This window comes from Leucoraja erinacea, chromosome 14 (assembly GCF_028641065.1).
Source record: "Leucoraja erinacea ecotype New England chromosome 14, Leri_hhj_1, whole genome shotgun sequence".
NCBI lineage: Eukaryota > Metazoa > Chordata > Chondrichthyes > Rajiformes > Rajidae > Leucoraja > Leucoraja erinaceus.
The window spans coordinates 24,822,152-24,845,679 of record NC_073390.1 but is presented as its reverse complement, the minus strand read 5'-3'; the positions used below and the strand labels follow the sequence as shown (position 1 = coordinate 24,845,679).

Genomic DNA, 23,528 nt, shown 5'->3' with positions numbered 1-23,528 from the left:
CAACCAGCAATCACCCTTACACTAGTTCATAAGTAGTGGGAACAGAATGAGGCCATTCGGCCCATCATGTCTACTCCGCCATTCGATCTTGACTGATCTATCTTTCCTTCTCCTCCCCATTCTTTTGCTTTCTCCCCATAATCCTGACACCAGTACTAATCATGAATCTATCAATCACTGCCTTAAAAATATCAATTGACTTGGCCTTCACTGCCACCTGAGGCAATGAATTCCACAGTTTCACCACCCTCTGACTAAAGAAATTCCTCCTCATCCCCATTCTAAGGGTACATCCTATTATTCTGAGGCTGTACCCTTTGGTTTCGGACTCTCCCACTGGTAGAAACCTACTCCACATCCACTCTATCCAGGCCTTTGACTATTCATTAAGTTTCAACGAGGTACCCCCTCATCCTTCTAAACTTCAGCAACTTCAACTAATGCCAGAGAGCACACTGACTGAAAATTCAGACAGAAAGTGCTGTAGTAACTCAGCGGGTCAGGCAACATCCTTGGAAAACATGGATCAGTGACAGTTCAGTTCGGGACCCTTCTTCATACTGACTGTTTCGGCAACTCAAACGTCCAGGAACAAAGGAGACTGTAGTGAGTGGTGGACACTGTCCGGTCCATCACGGGTATTGACCACCCCACCATCAAAGGGATCTAGAGGAGGCACCGCCTCATTAAGGCAGCCAGCATCATCAGAGACCTACACTCTCATATCGCTGCTGCCATCGAGAGGAAAGTACAGGAGCCTGAAAACCGTGACCTCCGCATTCAAAAACAACTTCTTCCCAGCAACCATCATGCTTTTGAACACTGCACAGCACTAACCTCAGCAACCATGATCTTCTATGGACTGTGTCTTTGGTTGACTATAGACTTTGTTATTGCACTATTATGGTTGCCTAATATTATGGTTATAAATTTATTGCATTGTTGATTATTAGATATTTTTCTGTGTTTTATTTTGTTGAGCAATAAATGTCACACCTCCTCTCCCCTCCCCTAATAAACCCAAAACATTTGGGGAACGGCTGCTCGAGTCCTGGTAACTAAGATGTTGCCAGGACTTGAGGGACTGAGCTGCAGAGTGGTTGTGCAGGCTAGGACTTTATTCCTTGGAGCGCACGAGGATGCGGGGTGATCTTGTAGAGGTGTATAAAATCATGAGGGGAAATAGATAGATAGGGTGAATGCACAGAGTCTTTTACCAGGGCATGGGAATCACGAACCAGAGAACATAGGTTTAAGGCGAGAGGGGAAAGTTTTATTAATGGAGGTACACATCTGCGACATGTCCACTGGGGAAAGGGGAGAGCGTAGATTTACTGCAAGACCCCCCAGAACCCGGTGTGCCAGGGAGGGAGGGATGGGTTTGGTTGATGGGGCGAGAAGGGTGGAACATTACGGGGAAGAGGATGGGCTGTGGGTGGAGAAGGTGCAGTGGGAGGAATAGCAGGGATATCCCAGCCCATTCACTCCCTGAAGCAATGACCTTGGGATCTACTGGAAGCGCCGCTTTGGGCAGAAGCTTTACTCTGGGAGAAACTTCAGGATCCCGGAGTCTGCCGCTTACCTGTAAACAAGTAAACTGGAGCCCAACTCTGGCGAGTTCGATCGGACACCTCTCTCTTGCCTCCACCCCGCAGACACACGGCTCCACCTCGCTCATGATGCAATCACTCATATTTAAACCAAGCTAGCTAAATTTAAAAGGGCACTGACTGCAAGGTGTCAGGAGTGGACCCCACTCGACACCTCTGAGCCATAGCGTGCTCACAGCAGATATCGGGGAGTGTCTGAAATAACAGCAGGAAGTTTGCCTGGATGTTGCCAGGACTAGCCTGAGCTACAAGTGGAGTTTGAGCAGGCTGGGTCTTCATTCCTTGGATTGCAGGAGGCTGAAGGGTGATCATACAGAGGTGGATAAAATCATGACAGGAACAGAGGGTGAATGCACACGTTTATCCATGGGAGGGGAATCAAGAACCGGATGACATAGATTTAAGGTGAGAGGGGCAAAATTTAATAGACAATAGGTAGCAATGTTACAAAATTTTGAGATTAAAAAAATCAAGTCTGCAATTTATCCCATCAGATAAAGCATAACAATAAGTTTAATTTGACACCTAATTCACTTTCATATCTCAAGTAATAAAAAAGTTATGGCAATTTTCATACTCGGAAATTAGCATCTTGTTCCCTATTGATTTTCTATGGACATAACAAAAACTCTGTGATCGTGGACAATCAAAAGCCCATAACCTTCTTAAAAATTAAGAAAACTGAATGAAATTTTCAGTTATCGTAGATTGAAGCATTCTGAAACAAATATAAAATAATCTTACTTGGATGACCTGAAATTAAAGCATATAATCAGTTAGTTACCCAATTGTAGCTAATTTCAAACTTCAATTACTAGATCTAAACATCTATCCATTTCTTAATAAATGATTAACATTTTTAAATAGCCCAAGTGTCTAAATAATATTCACAAATAATTCACCATAAAACATGATTTTTAAATCTCATTTACATCAATTTAGAGGCCAAATGGAAGGAATTTAGTGTTCAATTGCTGTAAATTAAAGTCCATTTAAATCGGCTTTCTAGTGGGTTCCTGTGAACGCGCTGGTTTAGAACGTTCACATTGCAGTGGATTTGTGCCCTCAAATGCCCAGAAAAATACTGCGGGATATAAAGAGCCCAAAATGAACTACTCGCTATAGAAAACTTTAATTACAGGGTTATATACAAGCCCCATTTAATGTAAAAATAAGGTACATACCTTTAATTGTTTGCTTTATAAAACCCTGGGGCTGCCAGAGGTTGCGAGTTTAGAGTGATTTTTAAACTACAATAACTATTTTACAAGGCCATAAAAACTAATAATACCTTTTGCGACGGGGTCTTTCAGCGATTTTCCGTTAATGATTTACTAGGCTGAACATTTTCGATTGCAACAGCCTAGTAAAAATCGCGTTTTAAACCCGCCCCCTCTAAACAGCGCCAAAATCACACACACGGGGTAGGGCAGATGCTCAGCCACGATTCAGGTAGGTTTTGTAACATACCTACAATAGGTGCAGGAGTAGGCCATTCGGCACTTCGAGCTAGCACCACCATTCAATGTGATCATGGCTGATCATCCACAATCAGTACCCCGTTCCAGCCTTCTCCCCATATCCCCAGACTCCGCTATCTTTAAGAGCCGTATCTAGCTCTCTCTTGAAAGTATCCAGAGACCAGGCCTCCATTGCCCTCTGAGGCAGAGAATTCCACAGACACAAAACTCTGTGTGAAAAAGTGTTTTCTTGTCTCAGTTCTAAATAGCTTACCCCTTATTCTTAAACTGTGGCCCCTGGTTCTGGACTCCTCCAAAATCGGGAACATGTTTCCTGCCTCTCGCGTATCCAAACCCTTAATAATCTTACGTTTCAATAAGACACCCTCTCATCCTTCTAAACGCCAGAGTATACAAGCCCAGCCGCTCCATTCTGTCAGCATATGACAGTCCCACCATCCTGGGAATTAACCTTGTAAACCTACGCTGCACTCCCTCAAGAGCAAGAATGTCCTTCCTCAAATTAGGGGACCAAAACTGTACACAATACTCCAGGTGTGGTCTCACTAGGGTCCTAGACAACTGCAGAAGGACCCCTTTGCTCCTATACTCAACTCATCTTATTATAAAGCCCAACATGCCATTCGCTTGATCTAGTCTTAGGAAATTGGATGGGGCAAGTGGTTGAAGTGTTTGTGGATGAGTCTTTTAGGACCAGTGACCACTGTTCTGTTGGTTTAAGATAGTTACGTATGGGTAGAGAGGGCTGTCCCACATGTTTAAAGGCTAAATTGGGGCATGGTCAACTTTGGAGGCACTAGACTTGCTCAAGTTGATTGGAGTAGGTTGTTTGAAGGGACAGGAATGTCCAGAAAGTGGAACAGTCATATTGCGTGGAAACAGGCCCCTTGTTTCAACTTGCCCACACTGACCAACATGCCCTCATCTTCACCAGTCCAAACCCCTGCCTTTGGCCCCTATTCCTCCTAACCTATCCTGTCTATGTACCTGTCCAAATGCTTTTTAAAAGTTGTGATAGTACCTGCCTCAACTACCTACTCTGGCAGCTCGTTGCATATATAGTGGATGTTCAATCCAGATTCAATCAAAATATCTCAACATTTATTTCCACCAGAGGGCAGTCATATATACATTAAAAACAGCAAAATTAATGGGAGGGATATGGGTGATCAGATGCAAATGGGGTTAGTTTAGATGGAGTATCTTAGTTGGGATGGATGAGTTGGGTGAACGAGCCCGTGTCCCTGCTCTCTGGCTCTATCGCCACTGAATATTGTACGTTAACCTACAAACCCGCACAACTTTGGGATGTGGGAGGAAACCAGAGCACCGGAGGAAACCTTCGAGGTCACAGGTAGAACATGCAAACTCATCCATTGGCTGATTGTGTCCTTTCAGAAGACGATTCCTGGGATCTGATCACATGTTTCTGTATGAAGCCTTTTGCGGGCAGACCGATGATTGAATGTAACGAGTGTGGCACCTGGATCCACCTATCCTGTGCTAAGATCAGGAAATCGAACGTCCCCGAGGTCTTCATCTGCCAGAAGTGCAAGGACTCCAAGCAATACATCAGGTGTTCGAAGCGGGCATATAAATCAGACCTTTCCCACCGCAAGGGGAGGAGCTGTGTTGCAGGAAGATGCTATTCACCCTTGATCATTTTCTACCCCAGTGGGAATGTGGCTGATCTGTGCTCCTTGCACTTAATCACCTGAATTTTGTCATGGATTACGAAGATTACAGAATGGCACAATGGTGAGATTGGCGCTGTCTGTGTGGAGTTTGCATGTTCTCCCTGTGACCTCGAAGGTTTCCTCCGGTGATCTGGTTTCCTCCCACATCCCAAAGACGTGCAGGTGAGTAGGTTAATTGGCCCTCTGTAAATTGACCCTAGTGTGTAGGGAGTGGATGAGAAAGTAGGAAAACATAGAACAAGTGTGAACGGGCGATCGATGGTCAGTGTGGACTTGGTGGGTCGAAGGGCCTATTTCCATGCTGTATTTCAATGGGGCTCCAGGTTCAGTATGATGAAGAAGGGCCTCGACCTGAAACATCGCCTGTCCATCCCACTGAGTTCCTCCAGCACCTTGTTTTTGCTCAAGATTCCAGCATATGAAATACCTTGGCTCCAAGAGCTGTTGTAATCTTAACCAACTACTCTGCATGTAATTATCCATCCTACCACAAGAGGGCAGCTCGCAGCACTAAATGTTATACCTTTATCTGTACATTGTGGACGGCTTGATTGTAATCATATATAGTCTTTGATTGGATAGCATGCAACGAGAGCTTTTCACTGTACCTCAGTACACGTGACAATAATAAACTAAACTGAACGTTACTGCCCCATTACTGCTTTAGCCTGCGGGTGAAGGGAGTTTGGGACGTGATCAGAGCTGGCTATACAGGCCTGATATCAGGAAGAGAAACTTCACACAGAATCGGACACTTTCCCCAATGTCCCATTGTGGTGAAAGTCAGTTTGATCTTTCCCGCTAGGCAATAGGTTTTAGATGTGCTTTGGGACAGGAGAACAGGCCCTTCAGCCCACAAAATATCTGTGCCAACATGATGCCAAGATCAACTGTGAAGCATATCTCTCCATGTGGCTATCTAAAGGCCTATTGTATCGGTCTCCACCACCACCCCTGGTAGTGCTAACTTGCCCCTCACATCTCATTTACATTTTGCCTCTCACTTGAAGAATATCATAACAAGGTCTAATCACAGCCAGAACAAATACGACTACTGGGTACAACTTGGAAATAAGGATGGGGTGGTGACTATGATGGGACTTCAAATAGTCAGTGGGATCTAGAAGAACAAATATGTAGACAAATGGCAGTTGGATGTGGGCAACGGTGGGGATTTTAACCTCATTCTATTGCCTTGATATTGGTTTATTATTGTCATATGTTTAGACATACAGGGTAAGTGTGCTATCCACTCAAAGCACACTGTGGATACAAGGGACTAGATGTTGCCTTACAAATAAGACAAAGTGCTGGAGTAATTCTGGGTCAGGCATCATCTCTGGAGGACATAGGTGACATTTCAGGTCGGAACCTTTCTTCAGCCTCATCATAATGTCTAGGAATACAATGAAGCAGGGCCGGATTTACGTATAAGCTAGACAAGCTTAAGCTTAGGGCCTCAAGATCTAGGGGCGGCTACTCTCCTCACTCCCTCACCGGTCTTCCCCATTCCCCTCAAACCATGTGATCCCAGCTCTTCCCCACCCACACTACAGTCCTCATACCGCCCTACCTCCTGACCACCCCCACCCCTCCACCAGACATCGGCTCGGCCTCAGTGCACTCACCTGCTTTCCTCCGGCCCTGCCGCAGGCCCAACACTCTAGAGGTTCAAACTGCGATCCAGGTAAGGCATCTCCCGGTCCGCGGTGAATGCAATATGTATTTTAAAACCAATTGTTTATTAACCGCATACAGTAGGATCTATAAGTGTCACACTATCATTGTCACTGTAGTCATGGCCCTCTAGTCGTGGGGGTGGGGGGTGGGGGATTGGGAGGGGGGAGGGGCTCACAAGTGAGTAGCTTAGGGCATATCTTCATCTAAATCCGGCTGTGCAATGACGCCATACACAAGGAAAAGGGGTAGAGTAGAATGTAATGTTGAAGTGTTATTGTGTTGGAGTCGGGGGCCAAGATGGTGTGGAATTTGTTACATGTGCCCAGGAAGGCTTATAAAAAAGCAGGATGAAGCAATTCTATTGAGGGGCAATTTGTACTCAACCTTACTTTAGGAAAGTACACAAAAATGCTGGAGAAACTCAGTGGGTGCAGCAGCATCTATGGAGCGAAGGAGATAGGCAACGTTTCGGGCCAAAACCCTTCTTCATCAGGAAATGCAGATGTGGAATGAGGAAGTGTCCGTGAAGGAGCTCTGCAAACGGGGACCACAATTTGCTCAGTCTTTAAGGTTGTTTGGAAATGGAGAAGGTTGGACCTAGGGTTTGCATCTTAAGATTGGGGGGAGGGCTGACCGACAGTAGAAGATGGGATTGCAGAGTGGAGCCGCTATTGGAGGAAAAACACTTCCAGAAGTGGGAGGTGTTTGAAAGAGAATTAGTCAGCCTGTCCCTGTAAGGGTAGGAAGCAACGATGGTGAGATTAGGGAACCTTGTTTAACAAAGTAAGTTCAGGCAATAGCCAGGAAAAATAAATAAGTGTGTCTTTAGACAGGCAGGTGGCTATGCCTTGAATGGAAGTATTATGGATCTTGTGCAGGCAAAGGAAATTAGTTAATCTTGGCATCATGTTCGGCAAGGACATTGTGAGCTGAAGGGCCTGTTCCTGTGCTGTACTGTTTTATATTTGATGTTCACTTACTTTCTGCCTCCTATCACTGAACTGATTTTCGCTGTCGTTTGTCAAAACACCTTGTTTTGGTGACATCTGCCCTGACACTCTGGACCAGCTTACCCTGTAAAACGTGTCCAAAGCTTTGCTAAAGTCCACGTAAGTCCGGTGGGCAGCGCGACTCTTGTCAGCAGCGGCCTCTGCAGCCCGTCCGCGTTTTATTATTTTCTGTCTATGTTTTTATGTAGTTTTTGTTATTTTTTGTTGGGGTGTGTGTGTGGGGGGGGTGGGGGTGGGGTGGGAGGGAGGGGGAAACTTTTAAATCTCTCCCTGCACGGGAGACCCGACCTTTTCTCGTCGGGTCTACGTTATCGTTGGGGCTGCAATGAGGAGCGGCCTCCAACAGGAAGAGACCGGGGACTCTGGTGCCGACGACTCACCTCACCGTCGCGGAGCTGGCCGAGTCCGGAGCGGGTGGAGCGGTGGAGGAGCGCTGCTGCTGCTGCTGCTGCGGCCCGACCGGAGAGTCGGAGGCTTCAACTGCAGGTCTGCGGACGGCGGCACCGGGAGCCCGCGGGTCCCTGGAGGGAGACCGCTTTTCAGGGCTCTCGCAACGGCGACTTCTCCCGCCCGAGTTGCGGGGTCGAAGAGCTCCTGGAGCGGGGCCTAACATCACCGCCCCGCGCGGCTTGGAATGGCCGCGGGACTCTGCGAGCGCACGCCGGGGGCTCTAACACCAAGACCCGGTGTGCGACCTCGCACCACCCGGCGTGGCTTTAATGGCCGCGGGACAATTGCCATCGCCAGCCGGGGGCTTTGACTTTGACTTTGACATGGGGGGGGGGGGGGGGGGGGAGAGTGCAGTGGAGTGATAAGTTTATTTGGCCTTCCATCACAGCGATGTGATGGATGTTTATGTAAATTATGTTGTGTCTTGGGTCTATTTGTTTGTAATGTATGGCTGCAGAAACGGCATTTCGTTTGGACCTCAAGGGGTCCAAATGACAATTAAATGTATCTTGTATCTTGTATCTTGTAAACCACATCTACTGCCTTGTCAGTGTCAATGTTCTCAGTGCCCTCCTTAAAAGCCTCAATCAGATTTGAGGCTGGATTACTGCAGGGTTGTTTTCTGACTGGAATTTTGTAAGCAGCATTAAGCTTCAGGGATTGGTGCTGGGACCTTCGTAGCAAGTATGTGTGTATGTATATATTAATGATGGATGGGAATGCAGGTGGATTGATCAGCAGATTCGCTGATAACATGAAGTTGGAGAAATAGATAGCGAGGATGTTTGCTAAAGGATAAAGAAGAACATAAATTAGCCGGGAAATTGGGCAGATGGAGTTTAATTTAGACCAGTGTGAGGTGATGCACCATGGGTCATTTAATTGGCAGGCCGCACATAGCAAATGCAGGGATCTACAGAAACATTGATGTACAGACCTGGATGCTACCTGGAATGGTGAGCTTCAGATGATTGGATAAGTTGGGATTGATCAGTGGACAGCAGGAAGCTGAGGGATGACCGTATAAAGTTAATAAAATAATAAGCAGCCTAGAGCGTGTTGATAGTCATTGTCTATTCCCCAGCGCACAAGAGTCTAAAACTAGAGGGCATGGTTTTAAGGTGAGATGAATCTGAGGGGCAACGTTTTCCACACAGAGTGTTGGGTGTATGGAACAAGCTGTTAGAGGAGGTAGGTGAAGCAGATACTATAAAAACATTTGAAAGACATTTGGACAGATCCATGGATAAGAAAGATTCAGCCCAATACATCCGTGCCGACCAAGGTGCCTACGTTTTGCCCACATCCCTCTAATCCTTATCTATCCATGTACCTGTCCATGTGTCTTTTAAATTATGTTGCAGTACCTGCCTCAACTACCTCCGCTGGCAGCTCGGTCCTTATATTCACCACCCTTTGTGTTAAAAAGTTGCCTCTAGGATTCCTATTAAATCTTTCCCCTTTCATCATAACTCAAGGAGTCACAGCGCCATATTGCACGGGAACAGGTCCTGCAGCTTATTTCATGCATGCAGACCAAGGTGCCCACCTAAGCTGGTCCCACCAACCCACGTTTGCCCAAATATACCCAACTCAACATAAGTGTTTTTCAACACAAAGTGCAAGATCGTTACATGCAGGCTAAACAGGGATTTATTCAAGGCAACATCATAAATCACAAACCAAAAATCGCAGCAAGGCAGTTACAATGTTTTCTCCCACCAGTTAACAATTGTTTAATGACAAAGTGCCAACCAGACTCATTCCAAAGCTTTCCCTGTTTGACGCAACAGGGTGGCCAGAGTTCAAATGAAGTTCCCTCTGGTTATTAGTGCAGGGTAAGTGACAGGCAGCTCCTGTTTCCCAGGTACATATTTCCATACACGAGGCAGTCCACATTAAATTGATTTTTGTCAAAGTTCAGACCTTGAAGACACAGCATTCCCAATACCTCCATGATCAGAAGGTAGAGACGTAATGTACCTTTCACCTTTGACACCTGACCTCTTAAAATGGAACTGGTTTCACCCCACGTATCATCCACTTCCGAGGCAAGGCTGGAGTAGTCAAAATCTCACCGTGACACGCCACGGAATAGTGAAAGGCCTGGATACAGTGGATATGTAGAGGATGTTTCCACTAGTGGGAGAGTCTAAGATCAGAGGCCATAACCTCAAAATAAAAAAGTCAGAGGGTGGTGAATCAGTGGAATTCATTGCCGCAGACGGCTGTGGAGGCCAAGTCATTGGATATATATTTTTATTTTTTAATTTTTATTTGAAGCAATTGTACAAAGATAAAACATTCAGCATCTAAAATTATACAATTATTGTACAGCTTCATTTTTAACCTTATAACCCGAAAATGAAAAAAGAAAAGAAAAAGAGAACAAGAAAGGGAAAAATTAAAAAATTAAAAGATAGATCGAAAAAGCACAAAAGAAAGATCTCTAAACTACCAATGTAATGTGGCCGAAAGTTATAGAAATAAGAAAAATGAAAAAGAAAGGTGGAGATATACCTTGCCCCTCGTCTCCCCCCCTCCCCTCCGCCCACCTCACCCAACCCGGCATTGGATCTAAATTTAAATTTGTGTTGCACCATGCTTTTCTTGTAAGAATTCGGTGAAGGGTGTCCATGTCTTGAGAAATTGATCTGGTTTTCCCCGCCAAGACAAGCCTAATGTTTTCCAAATGTAGTGTCTCGGACATGTTTGTGATCCACAAACATTTTGTACAGGAAGCAAAGGAATGGGTTATGGTTGCTTCTTGGAGGAGACATTTATCACAAATAGGGGAGACATTTGGGAAGATCATATTCATTTTAGACTTAATGAATAACAAAGTCTATGCAGTATTTTAAATTGCATTAGTGAGTGCCTAACATTAAGAGAACAGTAGTGTATATATAGAAGACTTTTCTCCCAACTATCCTTTGAAATTGTTAGACCCGATTTGTCTTCCCAAGCTCACCTAATTATTTCCGACAGTGGGATATGTACATTTAAAAGGGTATTATAGAGGTACGATATTAACTTATTTGAACCTGACTTTCTATTCATGCGTTCATCTAGTATATCTGGACCCATAGAGTGACAATCTTGAGTGTGTATTTTCATATAGTCTCATATTTGAAGATATCTGAAGTATTGACTACCTTTCAAATGATATTTCGACTGTAATTCTTGAAACGAGAGGAGGGTCCCTATCTCATAAAGATCTCCCAGCTTTTTAATTCCTAAGCTTTCCCATTGTGCAAACGCCTTGTCTGAAGTAGACGATTTAAAGGAGGGATTATTGGCGATTGGTAAGAAGAGAGATAAATTTCTCAATTTAAGGGTTGATTTCAACTGTTTCCAGATTCGTAAGGTGATATGGATTATCAAATTTTTCTCATATGGTGATTTCTTCAGATTTATTGGAGAGAGAAGAATCGCGCCTATATTGAAAGGCAAACAATCTTCCCTCTCCATTTTTAACCAGTTTTCTTGTTGGCATGTATCGTCCATCCAATAAATTAAATTATTAATATTAGTTGCCCAGTAATAGAAAAGAAAATTAGGGAAAGCCAGTCCGCCGGTTTCTTTAGGTTTGTATAAATGCTGTTAGTGAATTTTGTGAGTTTTGAAATCTCAGATAAAGTTTGTAATCACAGAGTCAAGTTTAAAAAAAAAAAAAGTTTTTAGGGAGAAAAATCGGTATTGATTGAAATAAGTACAGGAATTGTGGAAGGAAAATCATCTTTATGGCATTTACTCTACCTATGAGGGAAATCAGAAGTGTTTTCCAAAATTGAATAAGGGCATTTAATTTGGAGATTGGTGGTGGAAAATTTGCTTGAAACTCCAAAATATTTAAATTTTTCCGTAGCAATTCTAAAGGGAAATTTTAGAAGGTGTGACGGGTCTTGAGGTTTTATCGACATAATTTCACTTTTGTTCCAGTTTATTCTATACCCTGAAAAGAAGCCAAATTGTTCTATAAGATTTAGTATATTTGGGATACTGACTTGGGAGTTGGTAATATATAATAGTACATCGTCTGCATACAACGATATCTTATTATTAGAATATTTAGTATTATAGCCATGAATGTTCGGATGTACTCTTATACTTTCAGCAAAGGGTTCAATCGCAAGGGCAAATAACAGTGGTGGTAATGCACACCCTTGTCTATTGCCCCTGGATAATTGAAATTTAGGTGAGAGTGTTTGATTAATCAGTATTCTGGCAGTCGGATTGTTATATAACAACTTTATCCATGAAATAAAGTTTTCTCCTAGTTGGAATTTTTGCAATACTGCGACGAGATATTCCCATTCTACTTGGTCAAATGCTTTTTCTGTGTCTAAGGAAATAATTGATAAGTCTTCATTTATTGTTCTGTATGAGTACATTATATTAAACAAGCATCACAAGTTATGGAACGAGGGTCTCTTGGGTATAAACCCAGTTTGATCCGGGTATATTAGTTTATTAGCATACTTACTTAGTCTTCTTGCCAGGGTTTTGGTTAATATTTTCTGGTCCATGTTTAAAAGAGCTATTGCTCTATATGATCCTGGCTCATCAAGATCTTTATCTTTTTTGGGTATCAGTGTAATAGTTGATTTGGTTAAAGTTTGTGGTGACGTCTGTTCTTTAAATGCGTGTATATAAAGAGCTTGTAAACGAGGAGAGATTAATTCATGACATTTTTTAATAAAATTTGTCACTAAATCCATCTGGGCCTGGCGTTTTACCATTATTCAGTGATTTAATAGTCTCTTCAATATCTTTTACTGCAATCTGCGCTCCTAATTCTTCACGTTCTGCCACGCTAAGTGACGGAAGATTACAATTGTCAAGGAAATTTTTAATCTTTATTGTTTCTACTGGTTTTAGATGTGTATAAATTTTGATAGAATTGTAAAAATCTTTCGTTGATATCTTTAGGGATTGTAAGTAGCTCACCTTTTTCTGATCTAATTTTTTGAATGGTATGATATTTTTCCATTTTTCTCAACTGACGTGCCAGAAGTTTGTGCGGTTTGTCACCGAATTCAAAGTTTTTTTGCTTAGTATATTGAAATAACGATAACTTGCAGAAAGAATTTGATTCAACTTAAATGTTAATACTGCTATCTTATTGTGTTTGTCAATAGAAGGATCGGTAGCATTTTCTAAATCAAGCTGTCTAATCTGTTCTTCTAATTCCAATTGTTCCGGCCTTTTTAAAAATTTTGATACGCTTGATATGAGATAATAGAACCTCTAATAAAGGCCTTAAAAGATTCCCATAATAGACAGGCCAAAATACCTGGTGTGCCATTTGTCTCATAAAATAATTCCATCTGTTGCTTCAAATATTCAGTGTAACCTGGATCAGTTAATATTTGAGGATTAAATCTCCAGAACATTTTTTTTATTATGCGTTCCTTCTAATTTTAAGGAGAATGTTAATGGGCAATGGTCGGAAATAATATTATGATATTTGGGATTTATTGTAAAAGGGATTAGTTTTGTGTCCACCAGAAAATAATCAATACGTGTATACGTTTTGTGCACGGCTGAATAAAAATAATATTCTCTTCCAGATGGATTCACAATCCTCCATACATCGGTTATATTTGTATTTTTTATATAAGTGTTTAGGAGTTTGCTAGATTTGTATTATATCTCCTTTGCTGTGAGGATTTATCCAGATATTGGTCCAGAACACAATTGAAGTCTCCTCCTGATTTTGCTGGGTGAAGTCTGAGATTATATTAATTATTTTATTTTAAAATTGTGGGTTGTCAAAATTGGAGGCATAGATATTCACCATAGTAAGTGGGGTTGAATACAACTCCCCAGATACTATAATGTACCTACCCTCATCGGCTATAGTGGCTTTGTGTTTGAATGATATGCCTTTACGAATTATGATTGCAGTCCCTCTAGCTTTAGAAAGAAAAAGTAGAATTATATATTTGGCCAATCAAGTTAGCCTTCAGCCTGTTATGAGCTTCATCCTTGAGATGCGTATCCTGTAAAAATATATCAGCATTAATTGATTTTAGACGGGCTAAGATCTTACCCCTTTTAATTGGCTCATTAACGCCTCTAACGTTCCAACTACAAAAGGTAATTCCTCCAGTTTTTCTAGAAGGATCGTCTTGCATTAAAGTTTACATGGTTTCCTTTGTTTCAGATGGAGTAACACAATATTTAAAATAAAACTTTTGGTTACTGGGTGGGTGAGCCCAATTCCAAAGCCCTGCAGGTATCTCCCAAGAAAAAGTGCCTTAAAAAGAATAGATAAAGAGTATAACAGCAATGTCAAATACATAGCCAATTTAAAATCAGTACTTAAAGGAATTTATTACAGGTGCACAACCTTTTATCCGGAGTTCCAGAAACCGAAAAGCTCCGAAAACCGGCCATTTTTTCCAGATGTCGTCTGCGCACCAAAGATCGCGTTTGGCGCCAAACTTGACCCAAAACGACCCACGGTCAACCCAGGTCTGTACTACTGTAGCGGCTGCCTCCTCCCTGGAGACCGGGAGACGCTTAAACATCTGTAAATCATTGCTTAAATGTTAGTCAGTTAGTTTGGAGGGCTTTTATGTGAAGGGGGGGTGAAGGGGTAAACTTTAATTCTTAGTCCCCTACCTGGTCGGAGAGGCGGGGAGCGGTCAATGCCTTGCCGGGTCGCCGTGCAGTAAGCTCCGCAGCGCTGTGGCCGGTGGGGCTGCGGGCGGCGCCGGTTGTAGCTCCGACCCGGCAACTCTACCCCTGGCTGCGAGGCGCTCCAAATCCAGCGCGGCCCGCGGCCGGACGCCCCAGCTCCGCGAATGTCGGGAGTCGGCGGCGTCGCAGCGCTGGGATACCAGCGGGGAGCGGGCAATGCCTTACCGGGTCGCCGTGCGGCAAGCTCCGGAGCGCTGTGGCCGCCGACACACAACATCGCGGAGCGTCGCTGGATTTGGAGCCGCGCAGCCAGGGGTAGAGTTGCCGGGGTCGGAGCTCCAACCGGCGCCGCCCGCGGCCGGACGGAGCCCCCAGCTCCGCGGCTCCAAATCCAGCGACGCTCCGCGAATGTTGGGAGTCGGCGGCCACAGCGCTCCGACGACGCCGCCGACTCCCGACATTCCCGGAGCTGGGACGTCCGGCCGTGGGCCGCGCTGGATTTGGAGCGCCTCGCAGCCAGGGGTAGAGTTGCCGGGGTCGGAGCTACAACCGGCGCCGCCCGCGGCCGGACGGAGCCCCCAGCTCCGCTAGGTTGGGAGTCGCCGACCAGGTAGGGGACTAAGAATTAAAGTTTCCCCCTTCACCCCTACTCCACCACCACCACATAAAATCCCTCCAAACTAACTGACTAACATTTATGCAATGATTCTCCCGGTCTCCGGGGAGGAGGCAGCTGCTCCAGACTTTTCAAGCCGCCCGCGCTACCTACCTAATCTACGCTAAAAATCTTCCATTCTGAAATCCAAAAATGTCCGAAATCCGACAAGTGTCTGGTCCCAAGGCTTTCGGATAAAAGGTTGTGCACCTGTAGTACCTCCAGCAGTTCAGCAGACCGAGCGAGGTCTTTCTCACCTCCCTTCTCAAGCACCATCAACTGCCACCAGCTTCCCCAATCGTTCTAATACCATCTCTAACCTTCTGCACATCTTGCTATAACTTACTCAATATCTGTCTACACTTGCTTGACCCCTCTTTCTCTATCAACCTCTGCCCACTCCCTGGGCATCACATTTTCTTGCTTCTCTACTTGACTCCACTAACTTTCCCCGACTTCCTGACTAATTCTCACTAAATCCCCCTTCCGATAACACTCTGTAGTTCTCCCCATCTCACTCTTCCATCATCTACCCCCTAGTTCTTTAATACCTTAACTCTACTCCCCACCCTCTCTACCATATTCCCTCTCGCTCTGTCCTGCAGACTGTCAGGAGGTCTAAACCTTTTTATCGGGTAATTTATAGCCACCTTCTGGATATGAACAGACTATATAACCATAACATAGATTTAGTAAGTCTCGTAATCAAATATTAACTGTTAAATTAAAATAGACGGTTTAATACGTGGATTTTTTCTGTTAGTATGTTAGATAAATTGTTAGGAATTTCAACTTCTTGACGCAGCTGGAATGTACAAGGAGAGATTAATCTCTCCCTCTCCATCTCTCCCCCGTACCCTCCCTCTCCTCGCTCAATTTTCACATACATTCCATTTCTATCTCTAATCTTAGCCTAGGCTTAGCAGCATGTCGGCTGCCTTATACGAACATTTTTAAACCCATTATAAACTTATAAGCCCTTTATAAACCCTTACAACTTTTATATCCCCGTTATAAATGCATACAGAAGGAGTGATTTAAACACACAATATAACAAGCAGTATAACTTCAAGGTAAATAAAACATAGCCCTAAGTAATCTACTCAATGTCAGCTCAATGTATTTTCATGACAAAGCTATGCAAAGTGTTACATCCTACGTGTTCTTTGCAATGTCTTGCGCATACTTAAATGCATCTTCTGGGTCGGTGAAGAAGTGTTCGGACCCTCTGTATGTGACCCTTAGTTTGGCTGGATACATTAGTCCATATCCAAGATCTGGTATGTCTCCGAGGATAACTCTTGAGTGCTCTTTTCTTGATGACCGGCTAGATAATCTCAGAAAAGTCTTATGCCGTCTCCTTCAAAAATTAGATTTCTTTTGTTTGCCACTTTCTTCATGATGTCTTCAAGAACTGATGCATGATGTAGCTTCAAAATAAATTGTCTTGGTGGAGCTCCAGGTCCCGGTTGGACTCTCAGGACTCGATGTACCCGGTAGAGTTTGGTTCTCTCATCCAGATTAAGTACCCGTTGAAGTAAGTCGACAGAAAAGTCACGAGTATCTTTACCATCTTCTTTTCATTCCTTCAACCCGACAATCCTTAGATTTTGACGTTTAGAAAGGCCTTCAAGATCTCGGCATTTTTCGGTCATTTTGGCCAATTGCCCAGAAACACGGTTGAGTTCTGTCATTAGTTTTCGAGTTGTCTGGGTGATCTCAGTAGTTGCATATTCCAGTTCTCTAATGGCGTCACTATGTTTTCTTGAAGTGACAATAATGGGTTCTAGCTTGTTGCTGATGTCTGCTTCAAGCCTTTTAATTTCTCCTTTCAGGGAGGAATTCACCTCCTCTATACGAACTTGTACCGTATCAATTTTTTCACATATTTCTGTTTTCACAGAATTAAGTTGCTCAACCAGTTTTACAAGCTTTTCAGCCAACGAGTCTTTAATTTCTTGCACCATAGCCTGTCTTAGTGCTTGTTAATGCTCTTGTTCCATAGTAAAAGTAGAGCTTTCTTCCTCAGAGTCTTGAGAAGTTTCCTCACCTTCCTCTTGTGGAGTTTGCCCACGAGTTCTAGATCTTCTCGGAGGAGGGATGGGAAGGTTCCCTTTGTGGACCCGTTTTCTCGTTTAAAATACCGGTGTCAGGCCGATTTCTGATGACGTCACTTACGCAACAACGGGCATCTGCCGGTAAGTGGTTTTCTTCAGTCCGTTTTTTTTTTTCAGGTGTTTTTGCGCGTTTTTCGGAGTGGAGCTAAATGGCGAGGGTCTTAGCATTCCATAGCACCGCCGGAAGCGAAACGTCATTGGATATTTTTAAGGTGCAGATTGACAGATTCTTGATTGGTGAGGGTGTCAGGGTTATGGGGAGAATGGGGCTGAGAGGGAAAGATAGATCAGCTATGATTGAATGACGGAGTAGACTTGTTGGGCCTAATGGCCTAATTCTACCCCTATATCTTATGAACGCCGGCTGCTTTCCCACGCTTGCACATGCGTTTGACACAAGCCTGAAGCTGCTGCAATTTCTGCTCAATATACCAGCTCCCACAGCAAAAGAAATGTTACTGTCATCCAGAGAATTAAAATTCCTTGCACACCATTGGGAATATTTTACAGTAAAATAAACCTGAGGAAGTTTGAAAACACTCAACAGGTCAGGCGGCATGTGTGGAGAGAGAAACAGAGTGAACGTTTATGGTTCATAAAGCTCTCGGCAATTTGTCACAAAAGATACTTTACATCCAGAGGAATCTCAAAGCATCGTTCCTAAAGTCCCAATGGCAGGAGTATTGGGAGATATAGTCATAGGACATCTATTCAAGAGAGAGTTACATTTAACTCTTAGGGCTAACGGAATCAAGGGATATGGGGAGAAAGCAGGAACGGGGATCTGATTTTGGATGATCAGCCATGATCATATTGAATGGCAGTGCTGGCTCGAAGGGCCGAATGGCCTACTCCTGCATCTATTTTTTATGTTTCTATTAAATGTGGACCCAAGCAGGTTTCTCTGGTGTTATTCTTCCTGTGCCAAGGCTAGCTTTTGCCGCTTTATTTCTGGCAAGACGGCTCTGATATAGAAGTCTTCCAGCTTCTTCACTGTTTCCTGCCAGAAGTCGGCGTCGAACTTCACGGAGACAAATTCGATATCACGGTCAGTGCAGACCACTAGATCCGCTTTGTGGATGCCCACCACAGCCATCTGACACTGAATTTGGGTGAAATAACGGTGGTTCTTCTTCAGCTGAAGATGGTCCTTGTTCTCCAAGCAGAAGTCTGGGTCTTCGCAGGCCTCGATGACGTTGTGGTGCCGGTGTTTGCGCAAGCCTTTCACTTCCACCAGGCCCACCGTGGTCTTGGTCTTCTTGTCCTGCACCACCCCATCGGGACTCGCTGCCAGCCAGTTCTTGGCTGGGTCGATAAAGTGGCCGCAAAGACGGACTTCAACCTCTCGCTTCATCTCCTTGGACTTGAGCTTCTCGTACTGCTGGAGGGCGATGGGTTTGATATCCCATTTTATGATTCGGTTCAGCACGTTGGGCCCTTGGCCCACGATGAGCTTGAGGTGGCTCCACGGCACCTCCCTGGACTTTCCGTTTACGAAGTTGCAGTGGGCCACATTGTGGGCGACAGTGTCAGTGATACGGTTTCTGCGCCACTTGAACCAATTGGGGTTCGTCCATTGCCCGTAGGTCTTGCTCTCAATTTTTGACGACATCTGCTTGCTGATTGGCCGGCTGTGCTGCTTGTCAGTGGTAGCGCCGGACGGAGCACTCTGGGTGTGTCTCATTGCCTCTCTGCTGCTCGAGCTGGTGGATCCCCAAGCCAAATATCCTTCAGGATCTTTGGGGCTGGCTGCCTGACCAACACGGGGCACTGCCCCCTTCACAGGCCCAGCCCGATTCACGTCACCTCCCGTCCTCCTCCCATGATTAGAAGGCTTTGCTGCCATTTGAAAATCGATCCCAGCTTCTGTCAAGAGAAAGAACAATGAAACAAAGTGCGGCACAGAGGATGCTCCCGCTATCTCAGTGCCAGAGACCCCGGTTCGAGCCTGACCTTGGGAAGTCTGTCTGTGTGGAGTTTGTATGTTCTTCCGTGACCTCATGGGTTTCCTCTGGGTGTTCCGGTTTCCTCCCACAAACCTACGTCTTTCGGATGTGGGCAGAAACCGGAATACTTCCGGTGTTGTACTTCCGGTGTTGTACTTCCGGTGGCGCTGGTGCCAGCAGCCCAGTATCTTTTTGTTTTTTTGTTTATTTAGTTATGTAAAAGTGTGTTTTTTTGTGGGTTTTTTTGGTGTTTTTATGTGGGGGAAGAGGGCACGGTGCGGGGGATACCGTCCTTCAGCCGCTTCCTGGTGAGGACGCGACTATTATTCGAGTCGTGTCCTCGCCCCCCCCCCCCCACAGCGGCCTACCTACCTGGATTGGCACGGCCTTTCCTGCTGGGATCGACCAGAGCTCCAGCAGCGGCGGGACAGCGCTGAAACATCGCGGGGCTGGCGATGCCTATCCGGGGGTCACCGTCTGGAGCCCGGAGTGCTGGACCTGCTGCACCGACATCATGGAGCTGCGGTTTGCGGAGCTCCCAACGCGGGCTGCGCTGATGGACAGCGCGGGGTCCTGCGACTCTGCCCGGCTCAGCCTGCGGACTCCGGCTGCGGGAGGCGGCTGATCAGGAGGTCCGGGCCGCTGAGGAGGAGGATGCTCACCGTCGGGGTTCGGCGTCGGCGTTCCACCAGCCCGGCGTGAGGGCCTGAACATCGGGCCACCCGGGGCGGCGACTGCGGGTGCTCGGAAGGCCCCGACCACGGATGAACACGGAGGGGAGGCTGGCTGGACTATGGTGCCATCCTCACCTTGGTGCCATTTATGTTATGTTGTGTCATGGACTTTCTGTGTTTGTGCTTTTTTTTTAATTCAATTTCAATTTTATTTTTAATATGTTTTATTATTTATTTATTATTTATTTATTTTTTGTGTGATTTTTTTTATGATACTGCCTGTAAGGGAAATTCATTTCGTTGTCTCAATTTGAGACAATGACAATAAATTTGAATACAATACAATACAAAAAACCGGAATACCCAGTGGAAATCCACACGGTCACAGAGAGAACATAAAAATTCCACACAGGCAACACACGAGGTCGTGACTGAACCTGGCACTCTGGTGCTTCGAGGCAGCGGCTCGACTGGATGCCAGCTAAGGGGTGTTGTTGGGTCTGCGAGCACTTCTGCAGTGAGGTTCAGTGCACAATACTCCTCCTCGGTCTGAATGCCGCTTTGCCCAGCTCTTACTAAGACTAGGCAGAAAATGCTGGAGTAACTTAGCGGGTCGCGCAGCATCTCTGGAGAAAAGGGTTTTGGTTTGGAAACCTTTTTCAGACTGAAAGATAGAGGCGGGTAGGAAACTGAAGGCGAGAAATGGCCAGAACAAACCAGGGCCATCAACAAATGACCTCAGGAAAGGTGGATTCCATAATGGCCCATTGTTCGCTGGAGGACATGTTCTAATAAGAGGGTGACTAGGATACAAATAGTGGAACTAGTAGGACGACTAGGGTGTCGGGGAAGGAAGGTCCAGGACAGAAAGGTCAGTGTGCAAAGGGGAGTTGGAATGTTTAGCAACAGGGAGATTGTGTAGGCCATGGACTGAGCGCGTGTTTTTGACAACCGGGAGATCAGTTATTGAGGCCAGCTCCTGGTGTTCACCCATCAATGAAAGTCTACGGATTTCCCCACTGTGGACTAATTTAAAACAAAAAATGCTGAAAATGTTCAACGGATCAGGCGTCGTCTGTGGAGAAAATGTTACCAAACAGACATTGACCTTAAACATTATGTGTGATCTCACCCACTGAAAAATTCCAGCATTTTCCCTTTTTATTTCAAAGTTCGGGCATCTGCTGCTTTAATTTTGCTTTCCTGGACTCAGCCCAGTGTGATGCCTGACCAGACCACATGGTGAATTTGTGTCAATTAATAGGCCAGTGTCAATAAAAGTGAATGTGAAAGTGTTCAGTTGTTTCTGATTTTACCACTTCCTCTGGCAGAGTGTTCCACACATCAACCACTTTTTGTGTTTAAAACAAAAACAATTCCTCTCAGACAGATGCCCTTTAAAGTTAATTTCTCTCTCCTTAATCCAGCGCCCCCTTGTTTTTGATTCCTCTGCCCTCTCGTCTCTTGCTCCTTTGCTGATTGTCTTCACTCCACATCCTCTGGTCACCATCCTTTATACCCTTGGAAACACATCCTGACAATCTATCAAACCCTGCAAGATTGAGACTCCATCAAATCTTCACTCACTTTTCCTGCTCTTCAGGTAGCAGCCCCAGCTTCATCTTGGCTGCCCAGTAACTGAAGTCTCTCATCTGTGGTAGATCAATGAACGCATGTGCTCCCTCCAGGGTCTGACTCCATAGTGAGGGACCCAGAGCTACATACGATACTCCACTCGGTTCACCAAGACCTACTGGATCTGCGAGTTACTAACCATTTTAACTCCACTTCCCATTCTCATACTGACCTTTCTTTCCTCTGCCTCCTCCATTGCCAGAGTGAGGCCACACGCAAACTGAAGGAAAGGCACCTCGTATTCAGCGACGGTGGCTTCCAACCCAACGGTATGAAGATTGAACTCTCCAATTTTAAGTAACTCCATCACCCTCCACCTCTCTGTTCTTTCCACCTAGCTCCCTGCTTTCCACCCCCCCCCCCCCACCCACATGCTCCACCTACCCTCTCCCCTATGCCCCACCTAGACTCACATCTATGTCTCCCGTCCCACTCACTTCCACCTACATCTCCTCCTCTAGTTTCACAATTTGCAATTCTCCAGTACTCAACCCAAACGTATCTTTTCATCTCTGGACTTCGTTCAACCATCTGCCTGTCAAACTTTCCTCACCTGTGTCAGCCTATTACCTGCCATGTTTTGTCCTGCCACTCCCCTCTTCCAGCTTTCTTCACCCCCCTCCCCCCAATCATCAGTCTGAAGAAGGTCCCGACCCTATCCAACTTCTCCAGAGATGCTGCCTGACCCGCTGTTACTCCAGCACTTTGTGTCTTTTTCTGGATACAACACTCCTTGCGTGGGCCTAATAAACTTTTGAAAGAGTAACAGGTGTCACTTGTTTCTGTATTAAATGTCTGCTTATAAAAAAATTAATGGTACCCCATGAGTTTCTATAGAAGTCTCTCAACATCAAACATACACACCCAAGACCATCTACACCCGTATCTAACCCTACTTAACAACACTCATTCTCTCCAGAGTGAACTTTACATTCAAACAGTAGAGAATGGGAACAGACATTTAGTTTGGTTTAGTTTAAAAATACAGAATGGAAACAGGTCCTTCAGCCCATTGAGTCTGCGCCAACCAGCAATCACCCTTACACTAGTTCATAAGTTGTGGGAACAGAATTAGGCCATTCGGCCCATCACGTCTACTCCGCCATTCGATCTCGACTCATCTATCTTTCCTACTCCATCCCATTCTCCTGCTTTCTCCCCATAATCCTGACACCAGTACTAATCAAGAATCTATCAATCACTGCCTTAAAAATATCAATTGACTTGGCCTTCACTGCCACCTGAAGCAATGAATTCCACAGATTCACCACCCTCTGACTAAAGAAATTTCTCCTCATTTCCATTCTAAGGGTACATCCTATTATTCTGAGGCTGTGCCCTCTGGTCCCGGACTCTCCCACTAGTAGAAACATCTACTCCACATCCATTCTATCCGGGCCTTTCATTATTCATTAAGTTTTAATGAGGTCCCCCCTCATACTTCTAAACTTCAGCGGGAACAGGCCCAGAGCCGTCAAACACTCGTCATATGTTAACCCAATCATTCCTGGGATCATTCTTGTAAACATTCTCGGGGCGCTCTCCAACATCACCACATTCTTTCTCAGATGTGGGACCTATTTCCCCAGTGCCGGATTTACGTATTAGCTAACAAGCTATAGCTTGGGGCCCCCACTTTCTAAGGGGCCCCCCGAAAAAATTGATGGGCCTCGAGGTCTAAGGGGGGCCTCCAGCCAGGGCAGAACACCTACCGTTCAACTCTGGGTGGCCCCCCTCTCTATCTCTCTCTCTCTCCATCTCCCCCCGCTATCCATGTCCGGGCCGCCGGGCTCCGCTTGCTCCTCATCCGCCGGCACGGCAGGCCGCCTTGCACATGCGCACAACCATGGCCAGCACATCATCGGCCGCCCTGCGCAAGCGCACTGCAACGGCAACTGGTCGGCGCTGGGCACTTTCTCCCTCGC

The 23,528-nt window shown here is 45.3% G+C and overlaps 1 protein-coding gene across 2 annotated transcripts in view; it reads right to left on the bottom strand.

The window, feature by feature from the left end:
- Window positions 1-23,528, bottom strand: part of LOC129703430 (uncharacterized) — a 34,321-nt gene that overhangs the window by 4,960 nt on the left and 5,833 nt on the right. Inside the window, exon 1 of one of the 2 annotated variants that reach the window (XM_055645862.1) lies at window positions 1,583-1,747. The exons of the other annotated variant lie outside the window; for it this stretch is intronic. The gene's annotated coding sequence lies outside the window, so the exon portion shown is untranslated. Of the gene's footprint in view, window positions 1-1,582; window positions 1,748-23,528 lie in introns of those variants that run through there. 2 annotated transcript variants of the gene reach the window in all.